The sequence below is a fragment of the Cyanistes caeruleus genome, chromosome 12, assembly GCF_971803275.1.
Source record: "Cyanistes caeruleus chromosome 12, bCyaCae1.hap1.1, whole genome shotgun sequence".
Classification (NCBI taxonomy): Eukaryota; Metazoa; Chordata; class Aves; order Passeriformes; family Paridae; genus Cyanistes; species Cyanistes caeruleus.
The window spans coordinates 4,190,141-4,209,470 of record NC_141712.1 but is presented as its reverse complement, the minus strand read 5'-3'; the positions used below and the strand labels follow the sequence as shown (position 1 = coordinate 4,209,470).

General features: G+C 40.6%; 1 long non-coding RNA gene across 1 annotated transcript; it reads right to left on the bottom strand.

Moving 5' to 3' along the window:
- Positions 1-9,587: 9,587 nt before the first annotated feature.
- On the bottom strand, positions 9,588-19,215 carry LOC147650820 (uncharacterized). The gene is made up of 2 exons (XR_015275221.1): positions 18,916-19,215; positions 9,588-10,140 (listed from the first exon to the last, which is right to left on the bottom strand). It is a non-coding gene; the product is annotated as an uncharacterized LOC147650820 (long non-coding RNA).
- Between the last annotated feature and the right edge of the window lie 115 nt (positions 19,216-19,330).

The following is a 19,330-nucleotide window of genomic DNA, read 5'->3' as shown; positions in this document are numbered from 1 at the left end:
TTGGACAATCCTCTCAAGCACAGGGTGGGATTGCTGGGGTGTCTGTGCAGGGCCAAAACTTGGAGTCAGTTGTCCTGATGGGTCCCTTCCAGCTCAGCATATTCTATAATTCTATGAATCTATGATTCTATGATTCTATGATTCTATTATGTTTGAAGAAGAAGGGCAAAGTCAGAATCTGAATTGGCTTATGAGCACAGATCTGATTTGTCTGGATTTTGCAAGACTCTGTTTTTATACATTAGTCAGAAATATGTAGCCCCAGATTCTGTGAGGCCCCAACTTCTGAAATCCCCAAATTTCAAAGATGGTCTCTAAACCTACATGGGAATTAATCCTATAAGACAATATTGAAGTAAATTGAATAAACTGAGGCATATATATATATTTTTCCTAGATTGAAGGATGTATAAAAACATCATCCAGTTGCTTGTTTTGGCTTAACCTTGACAGATTTAAGTATGTATTTATGAAATCCCTTTATCTGAGCACTGAGCTTTTTCTGTCTGCCCAGAGTGTGTGGTCAAAGGCCTGCTGGGCTGAGCAATTTGCTGTATCTCTTATTTAGCAATCAACACTAATAAGAAATGTGACACTCACTTCACTGTGCCTGTTCTGCTGTAACAACATCTCTGTGTGCAGTTATTGCTGAGATTTGTTACCAGGCTTTTCCTTGGAGGCAAAAAGGATCCTTTCAAACTGCAATATGTCAGCCTAAAAAGGTGTAAGTCCATCTGCTTTTTCATTCTGCTTTTCCAGTGTTTTACACTACCTTTGTGCAAATGGTGAGGAGGAAGGGTAAGTGCTGTCTAATGAATGGCAAAATTCCATTGTCTCCAGAAAGGTTGGGTGCTTTTGAGTATTCTGAAATAGGAAATATGGGCAGATTGTAATTTGCAAATGGAAACTGTGTCTATGCTTACTGAACTTGGTCTTGATTTTAGCTGAGCACTGCACCACTCACTCATTTTCCTTGCCAAAGTAGGCAACTGGACTGTTCAGTCCATCCAGCCAACCTCAGTGAAACTATTCCCTGACAGTTTTTTTCTTTTTCCCCAGGATTAAAGCATCAGGTGTCCTGCTGTTACAGGTAATATTTAATTGCTAAGATGAGAGTAGAGGGAGCAACCCAAGGCAAACACTCACCAATGGGATTGTGTAAAGTGCTTTAATGCATATGATTAAAAAAAAATTCAGTTAAAACATCAAAATACTAATCATGCAAAAAATATTCAGTATTGTTTATCCTTTGACTTTTTACAAAGTTTTTAAAGGTACTTTACAACTGCTAAACAAATCACTGACTCTTAAGCTAAATGTATATGTTGAGTGTGTATGGGGATTTTTGTTTCTTTTGCATTTATATTTGGGAATAGACCAGAAAAGGGCTGCTTAACTCTAAAGTAGGATTGTAGTAACAAATTTGTGAATATTGTAAAAACTGTGTTAAAGCTTATACGTGGTGTGCCAGGTAGCAGGCAGTAACACCTGTCTTTGCATAAATATTTGCTTTTTCATTTTTAATATGAGTTGAATAAGCTTCCTTCTCCCACTCCTCACCCAAATGCTTTGTCATCACATCAATATCCAGTGAGGTAAAGCAGTTGTGCTCTCTATATAATTATATTATCAACTGCTAAAACACAGCATGTTATAGGCTCCCTGGTCCTTATGCTACTGGTATTTTGCAAAGCTTGTATTTGAAAATCCATATATACTCAACTGTGATCTGTTTAATTTCCAAGGAGCAGGAGCACCTGGTCAGAGTAGCCCTGTCCTTGCTCCTCAGCTGTTCTTTGGCTCTGCATGCACTGCTCTTAATTTTTCATCTCTTTTGCCATCTGCAAAATTGCAATAATACCTTCTGCTCTCACAGAGTTGCTGGGAGAGTTAATGAATGTAGTATGAAGCACTCTGAGCTTTCAGATAAAATCAGTGTTATTAAAATAATGTTTTTGTTTTTCTCCTCAGTGACTTCAGGTCATGCTGGGACAAAGCCTTTTCAATAATGCTGGCAGCATTCACAGATGCATTTAGACTGTTTCTGAGAAATTCTCATTGATGAGATAGAAAATCAACTTGCAAATAGAACTTTTGAAATTATTAAACAGGGGAGTTAATTGGAAATGTAGCATGTAGGACTGTTTTAGCATTCTTGTTGAAGGTGCTTATTGACTGTTAAGATTATTTCATGTTTATCCACTGAAATATATATAAAGCATGTTTTTACAGGCCAGTATTTTTCTGATGAGATTCTTCTCCTACTTTAATCTCTCAAACATTTTACATGAAGATGTGTGATTATGGCATCAATATATGATTGATATTACCTGAGAAGGGTTAAGTGTAACATGCAGGTTATGATGAATATTTAAGAAACATTTTAGAATATTTCCAATTGTAACTTTTATTGATGCCAAATGTAAACCACATGGCCACATTTGAAAGAAAGTAGGGTGAACACCCAATTTCTTATGACATGTTCCCATTATGACTGCCTCCTTCAAATGGAAGCTTAAAATGCTCTCCATTATCCATTAGTTGTGGCTCTAGGGAGGTCCCAGAGGACTGGAGGTGCCAGTGTGATGCCAATCCAACAAGAAGGGCTGGAGGGAGGCTCTGGGAAACTCCAGACCTGTCAGCCAGACCTCAGTGCCCTGCAGGATCTCAGAATGGATCATCCTGAGTGTGATCAGAGCCTGCAGGATGGCCAGGGGATCAGAATCCTGCAGGACTCCTGCAGCAGCTTTCCATTTCCAGTGTATCTCTGACACAGCAGTGAAGAGATCACTTCTCCTTTTCTGGTAGCTGATTATATGGAGGGGCCTCCTCAGCACATCACCTTCTTCTCCTCTCATGATGGTCTTGTCTTGAATTAGTCTAATAAAATATTTTCTATCTGGAATAGAAAACACCATAATTCCAATCTTTCATGAAAGCCTTATAAATTAACTCGGGAGGAATAAATAAAAGGTATTTTTAAGTATGTAATTGGAAGAGAATTTTGTGTTCTAGCAGCTTCTCATTTATCCTAATAGTGGCAAATTTATTGAGATGAGAAAGAGAGAAGCAAGGAATCTGCCTGCCTATACATTTCCTCTTGTTGTCCAACAGCAGCTGCTTCACTGGAAAATGTGTTCTAAAGTGAATATTTATTTTTTCAATAGGAGACTAAACTGCTTTATAGAGTTCTGGATTGAGCCAAATGACTTTTAAAGCCCAGAAATTAAATTATGCAATGTATCAACTTATATTCTAGCTTTGTTTCCAGCTGCTGCAGGTTTTCTCTTTTGGTGTCTAGCTGACACACCGTGTGAACACTTAATAAATAAGTTGCACATAAGGTGGTGGAAAAAGATGATATATTGCCATATTTTCTTTGACTTAATCACAGCCTATGCTGTACCTCTAAGGATCTGTAGGGAATAAACTTAACTTATCCTGATAGGTATATTTTTAATAAGCTTTTACCCTAGACAGTTGCCAGAATGGGATCTGTATCTGTTACTGGTTAGTAGCTGAATTAGGAGCACAAAACTAACTGTTCTTGAGAATCAGCTCCTGGGACTCTAGCAAGCTGCTATGGAAGAATAACATGTGAAATAATATATTAGCAGCTTAGTATTTATATAAAAATATGAAGTGGTGAAATAGAAAGCCAGTATCTGGAAATTCAGAGAATTCTTTAAGTGCCAGAATTGCTGCAGAAGAAATTCTGTAGATCTCTCCTGTGCTGTTGTGATTAATAATTTTCTTATGCATTTCATAGCCAGCTTGCTCTGTGAAATTGTATCCAGAACTCACCACAATAACAGTTTAATTATTACTTAACCTAAGAAAATATCCAGGCTCAAACTGAATCAGGCTGACAGTGTATCTGGCCCAGTGTCCTCTCTAATAACCATGGCCACAGCACATGTCTAGGGCAGAACATATGCACAGGGCAAACAGGCAGCAATATTTTGCCAGAATACCCTACCAGCCTCTGGTGATTTCCAGCTTGGGGTCTTGAACTTTCAAATACAGACCTGATCAAACTTAATTTTTCATTCCTCCATGTCTGTGAATAGGAAGAAGTGAAGTGGCTCCTGGAGGCAGATTTGCTTACTGGAGATATCTTTTATCAAAGTGGCAGTTGCCTAAAGAAGGGAAGTATTAGAGGCTGCCAAATGTTTAGTGGCTGTTTATTGCAACACTGACTGTAGGCTTGGGGGAAGATATTTCCAGTTTGCCTGGGAGCTGGCATTGCTTCCTGCACATTATTCACAAAGATTTGGGTGAGAACATTTGATAAAAACATCAAGTGATGCCACATCGCCTGTTAACCCCAGTTTGTAGGACTGCTTTGTTGGCTTTCCTGACATGCTGTGCTGTGATGTGTCATTCTTCAGTAGGCATGTTCAGCTGCACAGTGTCATGGCTGTAAAATGTGATGTATGTATCTTGGAAGGATTTGCCACAGTGTCAGCTCTGAATTTTGGGGGGAGATGGAGGGGGAGAATTGTTTGGGATACTGAAGTCTGCATATTGGAAAACAAAGACATTTCCCAGTTATTCCTTTGCTGCTTGTAGAAAATATTGATATGGATGGTTTAATTTGTAAGCAATTTGCAGAACTTGTAGGGTCATTTTAAGGTTTTCATTATCTGTTCTTACAAAGTAAGCAATGACATCAGAGTGTCCTGTTGAGAAAAAAGTGACTTGCTTCCATCACCCAGCAAGCTAGCAAAAACAAACAAACAAAAAAATAAACCAAAAAAGGGAACAAGCTAGCAAAAAACTGAATCCAACAAAAGGAACAATGTAGTGTCCCAGTCTGTGCCTCTGGAGCACCCAGAGAGAGGATTTGAGCAAAGCCTGCCCTGGGTTCTCAGGCTCCAGCCCTGTACCCTGGTTCCCCTTGAAGCTGCAGCAGCCCTACTGGGCATAAAGCAGATGCTTGGGGAATAGAGTACCATCATAAAGTCACCCCAAAACAAGGGGACACACCATGAGGTAACCTGTGGTTTTACTTGCATGATCACGGAGAGGACTGAGGAAGTGGGATGGAAACCCCACCTCTGCCCTGGAACACAGGTGTGGGAGTTGAGAGGAGGAACAACCACCACAGGAAATTCTTCAAGGATGCTGTAGGGGCAGAATCCGTCTGTTCCTGGGCTGGCAGGGGTGTCCCCAGTGCCTGTACTGGAAACTGAAGTGAGCCTGACTGGGAACAAATGGCAAAACCCCCCATCATGACTGGTCCAGAGGCCCTGTGCGTATCCTTGGTGTGGATTACCTCAGGAGAGGACATTCCAAGGACACAAAAGGACATCACTGGGCTTTGGGAGAGCTGCTGTGGAGCCAGAGGAAATTGAACAGCTGAATCCTTTGACTGCTGTGGGACTGCTGAGGCTGGAAAAGCAGCAGGTACCGATGGGCACCCCAAGAGTGCCCTGTGCAATTGGCACTGGCCGGGATTTTGGGACACCACACAGGGGGTGATCCATGAACTGGAGAGCTGGGAGCGCTCAGCAAGACCTGCTCACCCTTCAGCAGCCCCACTGGCCTGTGCATGAGCCCAGTGGAGACTGACAGTGGGCTGTGGTGGCCACAATGAGGTCACACCATGGCTGAGAGCTGCAGGGCTGGACGTGCTGGAGTTTCAGTGTGAGCTGGGGTCAGACAGTCAGAAGTGGTGTCACCATCAGTGTCACCTGGGTGGCTGTTCCATTCCCCTGGCAGCAGAGTGCAGCCACAGTTTGCTCTCAGCTGGAGGGTGTGCAGTGCACCTGGAACCGAGTGCCCCAGGGGTGGGAACACAGCCCCACTGTTTGCACAGACTGATTCCCACTGCACTGGAAAAGGGCTCCAGAACATCTGAAGTACAGTGATGACATCATTGTATGGGGAACACGGCACAGGAGCTTTTTGGGAAAGGAGAAAAGACAATTCAAATCCTCCTGAAGGCTGGTTTTGCCATAAACCAAAGTGAGGTTAAGGAACCTGCCCAGGAAATTCAGTTTCTAGGAATGAAGTGGCGAGATTCAGATTTAAGTCATCAGATTCCAATGGACATGATTAACAAAATACCAGTTATGTCCCCACAAAGCAGCAGGAAGGAAACACAGGCTGTCCTCGGTGCTGTGGGATTTTGGAGGATGCATATTCCAGGTTACAGTCAGATTGTCAGCCCTCTTCTCTGCCATGAGACCTGGAAGAAGAATGCTTTCAAGGGAGGTCCTGAACATCAACAAACTTCTGAACAAATTAAACAGGAGATTGTTCATGCAATGGCCCTTGGGCTGGTCAGGACAGGACAGGGGAAATCTTGCTGTGCACTGCAGCCAGGGAGAATGGTCCTTCCTGCAGCCTCTGGCCAAAAGTACCTGGGGAGAGTGGAGAGTGATCTCTGGGGTTCTGGAGCTGGGGATACCAAGGGTCTGAGGCCTGCTACACTCCAGCTGAGAAGGAGATCCTGGCACCTTTGGAAGGGCTGATCAGAAGGGACTGGCACTGAGGCACAGCCTCTCCTGGCACCCCGACTGCCAGGCTGGGCTGGATGTTCAGAGGAGAAGTCCCTTCCACACATCCTGGCCCTGATGCCGAGGGGAGTAAGGGGATCGCTCTGATCACACAGCAACCTTGAACAGGAAACCCCAATTGCCCAGGGAGCTTGAAAGTTACCACAAACTGGCCTGAAGGTGAAAATTGCAGATTACCATGATGAGAGGAGGAGAAGGTGATGTGCTGAGGAAGCCCCACCATACAATCAGCCACCAGAAGAGGAAAAGCGATGCGCTCTCTTCACTGCTGTGTCAGAGATACTCTGAAAATGGAAAGCTGCTGCACGGAGCCCTACACCATGGGTCACAAAAGCTCCTGAGGGACAAGGTGGATCAAGTCAGGTTGCAGAGCTGAAAGGCTCTTGGATGTGGCTGAAAGAGAGAAATGGCCAACACCAGCTCTGCAGTGCCTGGTGGATGGTGGCAAATGCCCTGTGGGGGTGGCTGGAGTGATGGGAAAGGAGCAGTCGGCAGCACAGAGGGGAAACCCATCAGGGCTGCTGAGCTGTGGCCAAACATCCGTGCCTGGCAGAGAACGTGGCTGTCAAAGCCCTTCATGTGGGGCTGCCAAAGGACATCCCAACAACAGACAGGTGGATTGGGCTGCCAGAGTAAAGTGTCTCAGCTGGATCTGCACTGCCAACACAGGGCTGAGTTATTCCTGGCTGGATGGGCCCATGACACCTCAGGTCATCAGGAAAAGATGCAACATGCAGATGGGTTTGTGATAGAGGGGTGGCTTTAACCACAGGCACCATCTCCCGGGTTATCCGTGACTGAAATGTGCACCGCAGTCCAGCAGGGAACAAAGGGGTAAAGCCTCTGTGCTGTGGGGGGCAGTGGTGGAAATATAAATAAGGGGAGGCCTGGCAAATTGATGATGTCATGCTCCTGCCAGACCTGCCAAGGCAGTGCTGACAACGGTGGAAACAACCCTGGCTGGAGATGAATCCTTTGTCTGACGCCACTGCCTGAGGCACAGCCTTGAAAAACAAGTCCTGTGGTGACATGGCACCCCAGAAAGAGCTGAGTGAGACAGTAGGACTGATTTCTGAAATAGACTCATGGAGACCTTGGCCAGAGAGCACAGGACTGAGTGGGTGTTTCACATTCCCTGTCATGGACCTGCCTCTGGGAAAGTCGAACTCTGCAATGGACTGTTAAAAACCACATTGAAAGCGATGGGTGGTGGGACCTTTGGAATTGGGATCTACACTGAGCGAAGGCCAGCTGGTTTGTTTTCACTAGAAGCTCTGCTGGTGGAGCTGGCCCTGCTCAGTCAAAAGCTCCATGGAGAACAGCAGGGGATAAAGTCCCTGTGATGAGTATGAGAAATGTGTTAGGGAAGGCAGTGTGGATTCGTCCCACCCCAGGGAAAGGCAAACCCATGTGTGGGATTGCTTTTGCTCAGGGACCTGGGTGCACTTGGTGGGTGATGCAGAGGGATGGGGAACCACGATATTCACCTCGAGGGGATTTGATTTTTGGGTGAGAACAGTTTGCAATGTTGAATTGTATAATATTGGTTGCTGAATGATGCTGCACTGTGTGCCATTACACAGTCTTTACATTTCTATGCCTCCAGTTCTCCTCACTGTCCCACTGCAGGGGGAGGGACAAGTGAGGAAGTGCCATGTAGTTTGGGGTGTTTCATTTGGAACATTAAATCATTCCCAAACCATGACATAGGGCCTCCTACATGTAGCATTCCTGTTTGGCCAAATAACCTTTCAATCCACAAATGAGTTTAAATTTAGTATATTTTGAAGGCATTTATTAATGGCTACAATCTCTCTGCAGTCTCTGTACATCTTTCATTATGATAGAGAGGTGCAGACTAGACTTGTGGAACTTGCAGCACAACTCTTGCAGGTTTAGGGCTCTTTTCTAACCCTGGAGATGTGAGATTGCACAGATTGCATGGGTGTACATGTGCTGCAAGAGTGGTTGTGGGGAGCTCTGTTTCACATCCTGTAAGGGCCAGGGTGCATTTACCATGCATTCAGCAACGATCAGAAAGCCAGCAGCTCCTCTCTGTTTTACATCATTTGAAACATCACACCTGGGGGAGGCATCTGCCTTTTTTTATTTTTGCAACTTTTCTTTCTTTCAAAAAAATGATTGATGATTAAGGTTTAAATATACAAGGTTATTTTTAATATTATTTGGAGAGGTAATCAAGCAGTGACCTCACTTGACGTCGATGGCAAAATTCCCACTGACTGTGCTGTAGTGAGGTTTTCATTCAATAAAAAAGCAATAAAGAATCTGATTCATAATGAAGGGAGGAAAAGATGAATCAATTCAAGCTGAGTGGGTAGATTCTTTCCTGTGCTGTTAACTGTGCAGTGCTATCAAAACAACAAGGTCTGTCCTTATCTCCTGTAGTATTTATGGTTATTTACTTACAAATGACTAAACACAATTAGCCCTTATAATTAGCTGTTTGTTGTCTATGGAAACTGTTGAGTGATGGCTTTTTCTGAAAAAGCCCTTGTTAATACTTTAACATGAGAAATATTTTGAAATTGTCTGAATTGCAGCCTTTCAAAAATGGTGTAAGGGTTGACCAGCTATTGTTTCTAGACATTTTTTTTTAAATAAATGTGGGTTTTAGTATGTATACTATATACATCTGAAATCTTTCTCTATTTTTGTCCAGTGATAAAATAAGTTAAAAATATCATAATAGTTATAACTATCATAAGAGCAAATAATATGACCATTTATACATATTATTTCATTTGACATATCTTACTGCATGAATATGCTAGAAGGTCATAGCTCAGAAAGAATTTATTATAGTGTCCCTAATTACTATGAGTATGGCTTAATACTTGAAAAAATTACTGATATCAACTATTCAATGAACTCTGCATGTTTATTTCTGATTAATTATACTATGTATAATAAAATATTAAAATATTTTAATTCTATTAAAATAAATACTTACTGTGAGTAACAAAAATTGTCAAATAATATGCTGACTCAGGTCTGTTTGGCCAGCCCTGAGTGGTTATTTTTTTCAGTACTAGACTTAAATTTTTCTTAAATTAACATTTTAATTTGCATGTCATTTTCAGGCAGAACAGAATCACTGGGGTTTTTTTCCTTCTTATGGGTTATGCTCTTTTATTTGTTCTTCTCCAGGTCATTTGAGTTATCTTTATGTAATAAACATAACATTTTATTTATTGATGCACTATCTTAGTTGATCAGGGTCCCAATATCCTATTATTTCCCTACCTTTAAAGCAAACCAAACCAAATCCTTATTCTGTGTTATCTACACTGGCTGAGTACATAAAGTTTGCATACTGAATGGAAAAAAAAACCCTCAAGACTTTTACTTCTTGACTCTGACTAGCTGAAAAGATATGCAGGTCTCTGGTCTGCAGTTCTTTGACTGCTATTTTTGAAAACTAAAGCATGAGGTGACTATTTAATGGGGGACACCTGGTTAAAAGGAGTCCACTGCCTTGGTTGCCGTGGCCAGAACCTGCTCTTCTAAGAACAGGATGAGCTTCATGTGCTCCTCAGCATTATTCCCCATGAGATCAGTTGTGATTTCTTCTGGCATTCTCTCTGGCTGTGTTCTGTGGAAACAAAACCCAGATTAGGGGAGAATTAATGAATTAGTAGTTGCAAACAGAAATTGGAATTATTAGAGCCCAAGGCTGTTATGAGATAGCACATCTCTCAAAGAAGGTGCTAGTAAGACCCATAACGTTGTTGTTTAGATATTGTGGTCCAAATTCACTTGTCACTATAATTAAGAGAAGGATTTAGTCACTTCTTTTGATACTGTCTTGTTGAATGCCTGACTTAATAGTTTTCAAATGTTTTCACATAAACTGATTATGCAGCTGCTGCTGGTTTCTATATTTCAGCAGCTTTCAATATGAGACCCTTAGGAGAGAACAGAAATAAATTTGGGGCTGCCTTGGCACTATTGTTTTTAGGCCTGCCTGACAGTGATCGTTTCTAATGTGGCTGCAGAGCTCGTGGATGGTACTGTACAATCTGAAATTGATCCACATATATTCCATATATTTGCTCTGCATCTGCTCCTCCCTGTGAAGAACTTCAGGAAGAATATTAGTAATCAGCATGGGAGTGGAAATTGCCCAAAAGGAAGAAGAGCATACGTTATGCAGCAAATACAAATATTTCCGAAACAAAGTTACATTGTGGGAATATTAAGATGGCAAATGCTTGCACATCAAGATTTACATATCATTGATGGGTTTTGTGTTAACTTTTTGTGCCCTGGACTATGGACAGAGATTTGCAGAAGTCTGAGCCCTTCTGTGCTGGGATGCATCAAGTAAATTACCAGCAAAAACAGTGAGGTTGGTGCCAAGCTAAATGTGGGCACTGCAATGAATATTTGTAATTGTTTCCAACTGGGATTAAGTTCAGATGTATAGACACAGGATGAAATATTTAAAATTGCTTGGCAGTTAAATATTTGCTAGTGTCTTGCTTTTGAGAAGTAGGAAGCCTTTGTGATTTTTCCTTTTGTAATCAATGTGCACTGCTTTGGCATTAACTTCAGCAAATGTAGGACTGAGAATGAATTAACTCATCACTACACTCCAGTTCTTTGCAATAGGGGAAGCAAGAAGAGTTGAATTTGTGATTGCTGCACCTGTGGCCATGGAAATGGATCAATGCCATATTGGCTAATGAAATAATGGTATTAAATATTATCTCTTTGAATCACTATCTTTGTCTGAGCTAGTACAATGCCATTTTTATGGATGTAATTACTATTATTTTTTCATAGTTAGAGCAGAAGAGCATAGAATAAGTAAGGTTAAAAAATAACAACTGTTGTAATTACTGTCATTTATGAAAGCTGGCAAATTACTATAGTAAAGGAATATGTTAAAAAGAGTAGGTTTTCCTAAGTTACATGACAATTATATGTGAGCTGCCATATTTTTGGTAGTCAAAAAGACAAATGCATACACATATTTTTGTTCATTTGTTCCAAGAGGGTCTGTGAATAATGATAGATTCATAAAAGCTAATTAGGGTTAACTCCCAAAACAACTGGTTGTGTGAGATAGCAACTGAAAAATCTATAAACATCTCAAAGGTCTATAAGCGAGTCTGACAATGTGAATACAAATTAAAGTATAAATGAATGCTTGGGTATTTTATTCAGATAGGTTTTAAAACTGGTTTAATCTTTACAGCACCTCCCCTGACATGGACAAAATAAACACTGTGCTGCCATGGGAAAAAGTGTTCTAATGAAGGGTATTTGAACACTGATAGCTGTAAGATGTATACACCAATCTGGGGATCAGGGGATTGTCTGTGCTATGTGCACTGCTTTACCCTGGCATCCTCTCAAATCTGTACAAGATCAAAGAACTCTTCTGTTACCTACTTCTAATTTAGAATTTGTGACCCCATTGGTTCTATCAGCTTGACTGCTTTCTGTTTAAATGAATTCATAAATGTATAATACATATAGAGCAACATATGGAACAATGTTTGTATAAATTGATTTTATTATTGTTGCCTGCTGCAGGATTCTCCCCTATGCCCTTTGAAATACGACTGGTTCTGAGATTTCCCAGAGTGAGAACTCTGTACAGAAATTACTTCTTTAGAAAAGTTGTAGTTACCTTCACATAATTCTGATTTTAAGTAGGTGCCCTTTTGCTACATTCCTGTTCATCTGCCACTACAGGCCCTGGTGGATACTATCCTAAGTGGTTTTACTGCAGTTTTCTTTATTTCCTAATTTTTATTAAAATAATATTTTTCATTAATTTAGTTGGCTTTCCTATCTGGCACCTTTAACTGAGGAGATAATTGGATTGACAGGCACATGGATATCCTGGGAGGGGATGGCCTCTTGGGGAGTACTGCACACAGCCATCTCCTGCTGCCCTCAAGGATAAATGAATGAATGAGTGAATGTCGGCTCAGAGGAGCACCACTGATCCCATGTGAGAGGTTGATGTGGATGAAAGAGGATCTCAGATGACTCAACCTCCAAAAAACATCAAAGTGCAAGGGCAGAAAATTTCTTGATTTTGTCTTTCAGTTTTTGCCAAATATCTCACTGCCTCAGGCATTTGGTTTACATATGATGTTGTATCCTAACAATATGTATGCTTAAAGCTTTGTGAAAACAAAGTGCTCTCCTAAAACAGTTTTGATCATCTAAATCACTGATTATCCTCAGTCACCTTTTTTTTTTTTCCCTTCTCTCTGGGCATACTTACAGCCTATGTGTGTATGAATCCACAGGGCTGCCAGTCTCGTTCAATTGTTAAAATAATTTTCCCTTCTTCTTCAACCCATATATCACAGGCTCTCCTTTTATTTTCATGCTTTGGTTGGAATGTACAACCAGGACCCACAGCTCTGCTGCACAGACTGTGTCATAGTTAAAGGGTATATTGGATTACAGGGTTTTCTTTATGCATAAGAAAATCTGACTTTTCATGGTTTTAAACTCCATTGAATGTTGAAGCAGCTTTGATTATTCCACAAATCTCTGACAGTAGTTTTGTTCCTGGTTTATGCTTATCCTTTTTTTTTTTTTCCCCTCACTGTAATGTGGTCTGAATTAGCATGCTGATTTGTGAAAACATTACTGGGTTTTCTATTAATCAGACTTCACTTGCACACTTTAGACAGATTTTACTTTTTAGAAATTTTGTACAATGTGCAATAATAAAAACAGCCCAAGCAGCATGGAACAGATGAAAACATTAAACCTTCAGGGCAGGTATAATTTCCTATCCCTAGCTTCCCACCATCCTTGATGACATGCTACCAGTTTTTTACTATTCTAGCTGTTACTGTCAATAGCTGGCAGGATCACTGACGATCCAGAAACACAGTGTTTGTTTATCCAGTGTGACACACCAAGGAAAGCAGAGCTTTTTGTGTCATGGAAATCCACCTCATGACTCAGTAGTGATGGACTTGACATGTTCTGTGTCCTCTTCCAGGTAGGTGTTGGCTCACAGCCTCTGTACAGGTCTGACATCCACACTAGCACAGGTTACATTTTGTCTTTCCTAGTGCTTTAAACTTATTTTGTCTTTAGTGAAATTAGCTGAACAGATTATTGTCCTGATGCACCAATACATAGTAATTGTTGTCCTTTTCAATACAATACAATTTCAATACAATACTAAGAGTAATACTAAGGACGTTTTTAGGCAAGTCCTGGGTTCATTTTTCACTCTTTCTGTGGAACAGTTTCACTGAGGCATAATTCCAAATTCTTGCTGTGTTATCAGTCTACTCATGTTAAGAAGAGCTTTGGAAAATAAGCTGTAATTTGCTCTTTGATGAACACAAAAACCACTGTGCAATGAATATGTATCGAGAACATCGAGAAGAAAATTTAGAATTGTCAGTAATAACTATTCTAGTTGATTATGGGAATACTTTCATACTGTAAAATCATTAGGACTTTCAAAACTATGTGAGGTATTGCAGTGAATAAGAAGTGCAACACTTCATACAGAATGAGTGTAAGAGAAATTTATACTCTAAAACATACCACTGAAATTTTAAAAATATAACTATAGTAGACAAATAAGGGAAACAAAGCCATACATCAGTCTTAGTGACAACCCCTGAGACAAAAATTACATTTTCTAGAACCAAATAAAACCCTTAAGGAAGTATCTGGACCAAATTTTATTGAAGACTAGCCAGAGACACTAAATTTTAGTTATTGGTAACACAAGTAGTAGGAAATAAAAGAAGAAAAAAATATTTAATTGTTGATGAAACAGGAGAAGCCTGCTTATCCTTACCCTCTACTGTACTTTTCCTCCTGAACTGGCAATTGGGTGCAAGTAAAATGGTAGTCTCTATGTATATAATATATGCATATACTGTGTAGTATATAGACTATTACAGACTGTAACTATTATTCAGTTTACAGTGGAATTGCTGCAGTGCATGCAGTCTGGTTCAGAGCTGTACTGTCAGTATTTTTTTGGTGAAATGGCAGAGCACCAGCTCTGAGTTACTTGCTGCACCATTCCTCAGCTTGCTGAACAGCGTGCTCTGGCTAACTTGTCTTTGCACAAGTTTCCCATTTGTAAGAATGGATGGAAGACAGCTCTAGAAATTATTATTGCTCCCATGGAATGGGTAGCATTACACCAGAGAGCATTTTCTGGGCTGGTAGGGGGAACACTACAGGGCAGTGTGACAGGGGAGCTGCTCTACAGCCTCTGCATCTGCACTGCAGTAGTTTACAACCCTTCTCCACAGTGCAAAAACCAGTCACTGAACTAATTTGAAGGTGTCTCTTCAGTCCTAATTACATGTTTTGCTTTTCTGTGCATGCTCCATTTTAGATAAGCCTCATTGTATGTAACACTTTAATTAATTTCTAATTTTTTTCCACTTCTTTTTAACAGAATTGGAGGCTGGGAGCACATTGCTGAGCAACCTCAGGTGGCTATTTTCATCTGCTCTGATAACAATATGCATTCCCAGCAAAGATATTTGTTCTCTCCCTTGGAGATAGCCTTAATGCGCATTCACTCTGTTCATTCTGTGTTAGAGCTTTCATGCTTCTAATTCCAATCTGTTTGATCTCCTACTTAAATTCTAAAATAAGTCTAGTAACTCATGCAGCTAGTATAAATTGACTAAGAATGTATTGATAGTTTGTTCCATTTCCTTCTGTAGAAAAGAAGTAAAGTAATAAAGACAACCTCAGGCCCCGCTGAGCCTGTTATTTCTCAGAATTTCTGCAGGTGAAGTAGAATCTGAAAACAGATTAATTCACCTAAAATATGATCCAGCCTTATTTTGGTACTGCTCTTCTATCATTTACAAGCAGAAGAGACTTCCTGAGTTACTTTAGCCCTCATTTACCAAACATTTTGTATGTCAAGGAGAATAGTAAATCCTTTAAGACTCTAGCTACCAGAGAGAGACCTTAATATAACCAAAGCACAAAAGGATTTATCATAAACTAAATGAAATCACCCAAACTAATCTCATCAATAGATTTGAAGGAACAGGCAGAAGAGAGAAATCAGTTCAGCATCTTAGTAGATATGAGGTCTCACTATTGTCTCACAGTGCTTTTCTACTGTGCAGGTAATAAAACCCAGCATCACCACAGTTTAAATCAATCCAGATACAGTTATTAAAAGATAAAGTCACCAGGGAGGTAGGAGATGTGGTGTGGTGTTGAAATAGCCTTTCACTGTGGTGTCACAAGTGAAATCAATGTGCAGGAGCTCGTTGTCCCTGTGTAAAGTGCAGAATCCCTGTGCTGTGCAGTGGGACTGGGAAGGTGCTCAGAAGATTCCAGGGCACAAGAGTTGAGGAGTGTGCTGCGGGAATGAGTGTGTGTGTGTTGGCCTGTGATGGATGGCAGCCTCCTGAAACAGCTGGCATAATTGCTGACATAAAGCACCAACTTGAGATTATACTTTAAAGACCGAATCACACTGAAAATATTTAAAGCCAAAAAGAAGAGAGAAATAAAACAGTGCTGGTTGTGGCCTGGCTTTTTCTTTCAGGTGTCTGGAATAACCTGTGGAGCTTATTGATAAAGTGCAGTTTAAAAAATTTGTTAAGGAACCCTGGTAAAATTTGTCCAATTATTTCTGTAAGTATTTGAAATGCAGACAGTTCTAATCCTCTTCTGTAATTATGCTGCATATTTCAAAAATCTCATCTGAATAACACAATTAAACAAAAATGAGACATAATTTACTTAATAGAGCAGGTTGTGTGGACCTTCATTTTTGTTAAGAGAGCTAAGTCACAAGCATAAAAAAAACTAATATGCAATAAATGCTGCCTTGATAGTACTTACAAAGACAACTGCACCCTTTCAAGAGAGAATAATTTTATTTTGTTTTTCAAGCAATTACCCTAATGTAATTGCTGCTCATAATCTGGTCTGCTTGATACAAACTCAGGATTTCATACAATGTTCAGAGGTTCAGAGTGTCATAGAGGGATATCACAGCTTTGCACTCTCTTTAGAAAAATGCTTATACATTGATGATGTTCTTATAGTATTTCTCCATCAAACAATTTGAATTTGCCTTGCTGTGATACCAAATTGTTCATATTTATTCTCATCACATTTCATAAAATGAATGTGAAATACAACAGGGTTTTTTCAGCTCTGCACAGAACTAATGAATAACAAATTCCTAAAGAAGAGGAAGGAAAACAGATCACTGTGAAGTTTAGTAATGATCTATAATGGATCAAGGCAGAAATAGTCTTGAAGTTGGTGCAGCGAAGCACCTTTGAGAATTTTCTTCTCTTTCAGGGAGAGTGTAGCTGTCACTAAATGTAAACCTTATTAAATGCAGCTAGATAGTGCTGTGCAGTGATGCAACAAAACTAGAGATGAACAGTGTGAGGCTGAGACAAATAATGTCTTACCACACCTAATGTTTTCTACCCAACTTTTCTTTAATGCTGGCTGTCAAAAGAGAACAATGGGGATTATTTGGGATTGTAGTCTTGCAGATTTGCACAAATCTGTACATGCACTGAAACTGATATATGCTGAAAAGGAGATAAATGCATATAAATTACTTGTGGAACTGTTAAAATTATAGTCTAAGTCTAAAGAAATCTCAACCAAATTAATCCATAGATAGAGAGGCACGTAACAGAATCATAAGCTTTTTCTAGTTAAAAAAACTGGTTACAGGGGGAACTGTAAATAAAATGTGAATAAATAAAATGACATGTAATCAGAATGAGACAGGTATTACACACATGGACAGGCTAAGATTCCAAGTTATTTTAATATTTTTAGTACTAATATGGACAGAATCCATAATCTTTGTCAACATTGCTGTATCATTCTGTTTTCATTTTTCTACTGCATATTTTAAAAAATTGTAGTATCATTTGATTACACTTGGTAAAAAAAAAACCTTATATAATGTATAATGTCTACTCCTAGAGCTGTATTACAGGTTTTGAAATGGGATATGAAGGCTTGACACTTGGCTTGAGCAATGGTTTAGTTTGGCTTTTAAAGTGATTTTAAAAGTGATCTGCAAATCACCCTGAAGTAGAGCACTTAGGATGGGTTCTGCTGGTTATGTTTTCAAAGTGGATGTTGTGATAATTAATTCCCCATGGTCAATAGATGCTGGAGCATACACATATGCACCTTTATATACAGTTTTCTAATATATACATATATTTATGTGAACACAAAAGTGTGTGACTGAAAATCAGGTCTCAAAATTTTAAGTTAGTCCTAGGTGAACATCAAAGTATAACTCCAAACTGAGTGGATTTTATTTTAACAAGTTAGTACAGACACAATCTGTTAAAAAAAGAGTCTGCATCCATCATTTTGCTTTCAGCCTAATAAAGTCTACTGTTTTGGTGAGATGCAAGGGTGTTATTTAATGGAAATGAGGGATGTAATTTACTCATAATTATCATAAAATGGGTTAATGCAGAATATAGAGGTGACTAGACATGTTTTTTAAATTACAATAATAGACTCACCGAGGAAAAATTATTTTATGAAACATTTCATTATTGCTTTTACAGACCCATAATTTGAGGATTACTGCTCAAAAACCCAGATGAAGTGATTTTACAATCATGGGTCCATTAAAGGTTTAAGAATTGTCTGGTTAGATTAAAAAATGGTGAAGAAATGTGTGATTTATTATGCTGTTTAAAATTGCACAGACACATGTGAAATAGTCTGTGTCTGCAGAACAGGCATGTCATCACTGTGCTGATCTCACCTACAGGTAAACTTTGTTTGTACTGACCCACTTATCTCTGCATCTTTAGCAGAGTAGAAGTATTTGTTATGACATCCATTTCTCTCATTCCAGGTATCCCCAACATGATACTATTGCTCCTCAGGCCAGACATCCATTAGGCATTCATTAAGAGGCAGTGATAGGCAAATGCAAATTGCAATTATAATACTTCCAACAAAGGAATTGATAAGAAAAAGATAAGGCACAGGTAGCTCAGTGAGGGTAGGGATCTCCTCAACCCCTGAAGTAATACTACAGCCACACCTTATAGTGTTGAAATAAAAAGGCCTAGAGCACTGGTACTGTTCTCAGGGGCAGTATTGGAGCATCTCCAAATGGGAAAACAAGGAAAAGTTCAGCAAACTTATGAAGTAGAACTGGTTCACTGCAGCTGTTTAGGGCAGCCTGAGCAGGGGTACCTGTCACCTTGCACTGTTTTGCAATTCTCTTCATGAAGTTCCCAGTTAACTTCTGTCGTCTTGCTGCTTGTAAACACATTGAACTTTGTCCATTTTCAGTGGGACAGGATGGGTTTACGTCGTTAACTAAAAATATATTTGCAAATCGGCTGCCTTGCTGTGGATACATCACCTGTTTGATGACCGGACGACTTGTTTCACGGTCCGCAGGGCCTGGAAGCCTCCGGGCCTGGATCCCAACACTTGCTAGGGGTGAAGGGGCTGTGAGAGCTCTGAGGACAGTCGGCTTCCTGGGGAGGCCTTTCTCCCTGCGCCCATCACCGATCACAGCGTTCACTCTCGGGAGCTGCAGCGGAGCCAACTCAGCGTAGCTCCGGAGGAAACTGCTGGGAAAAGGCATCCGGGTGACCCGCCGGGCCGAGGCAGCTCCCGGCCGGGGGGCCGGCGGCGGCAGCGCTGGGCGCGGCCTCCCGCCGTGGGGCCGCGGCTCCCGCAGCCGGCCGGCACCGGGGCGGCCCCCGCGGGGCGCTGCGCCGGGCCCGGCCCGCCGGGCTGCGCCATGGCCGCGGGCGCAGGGGCGCGGCGAG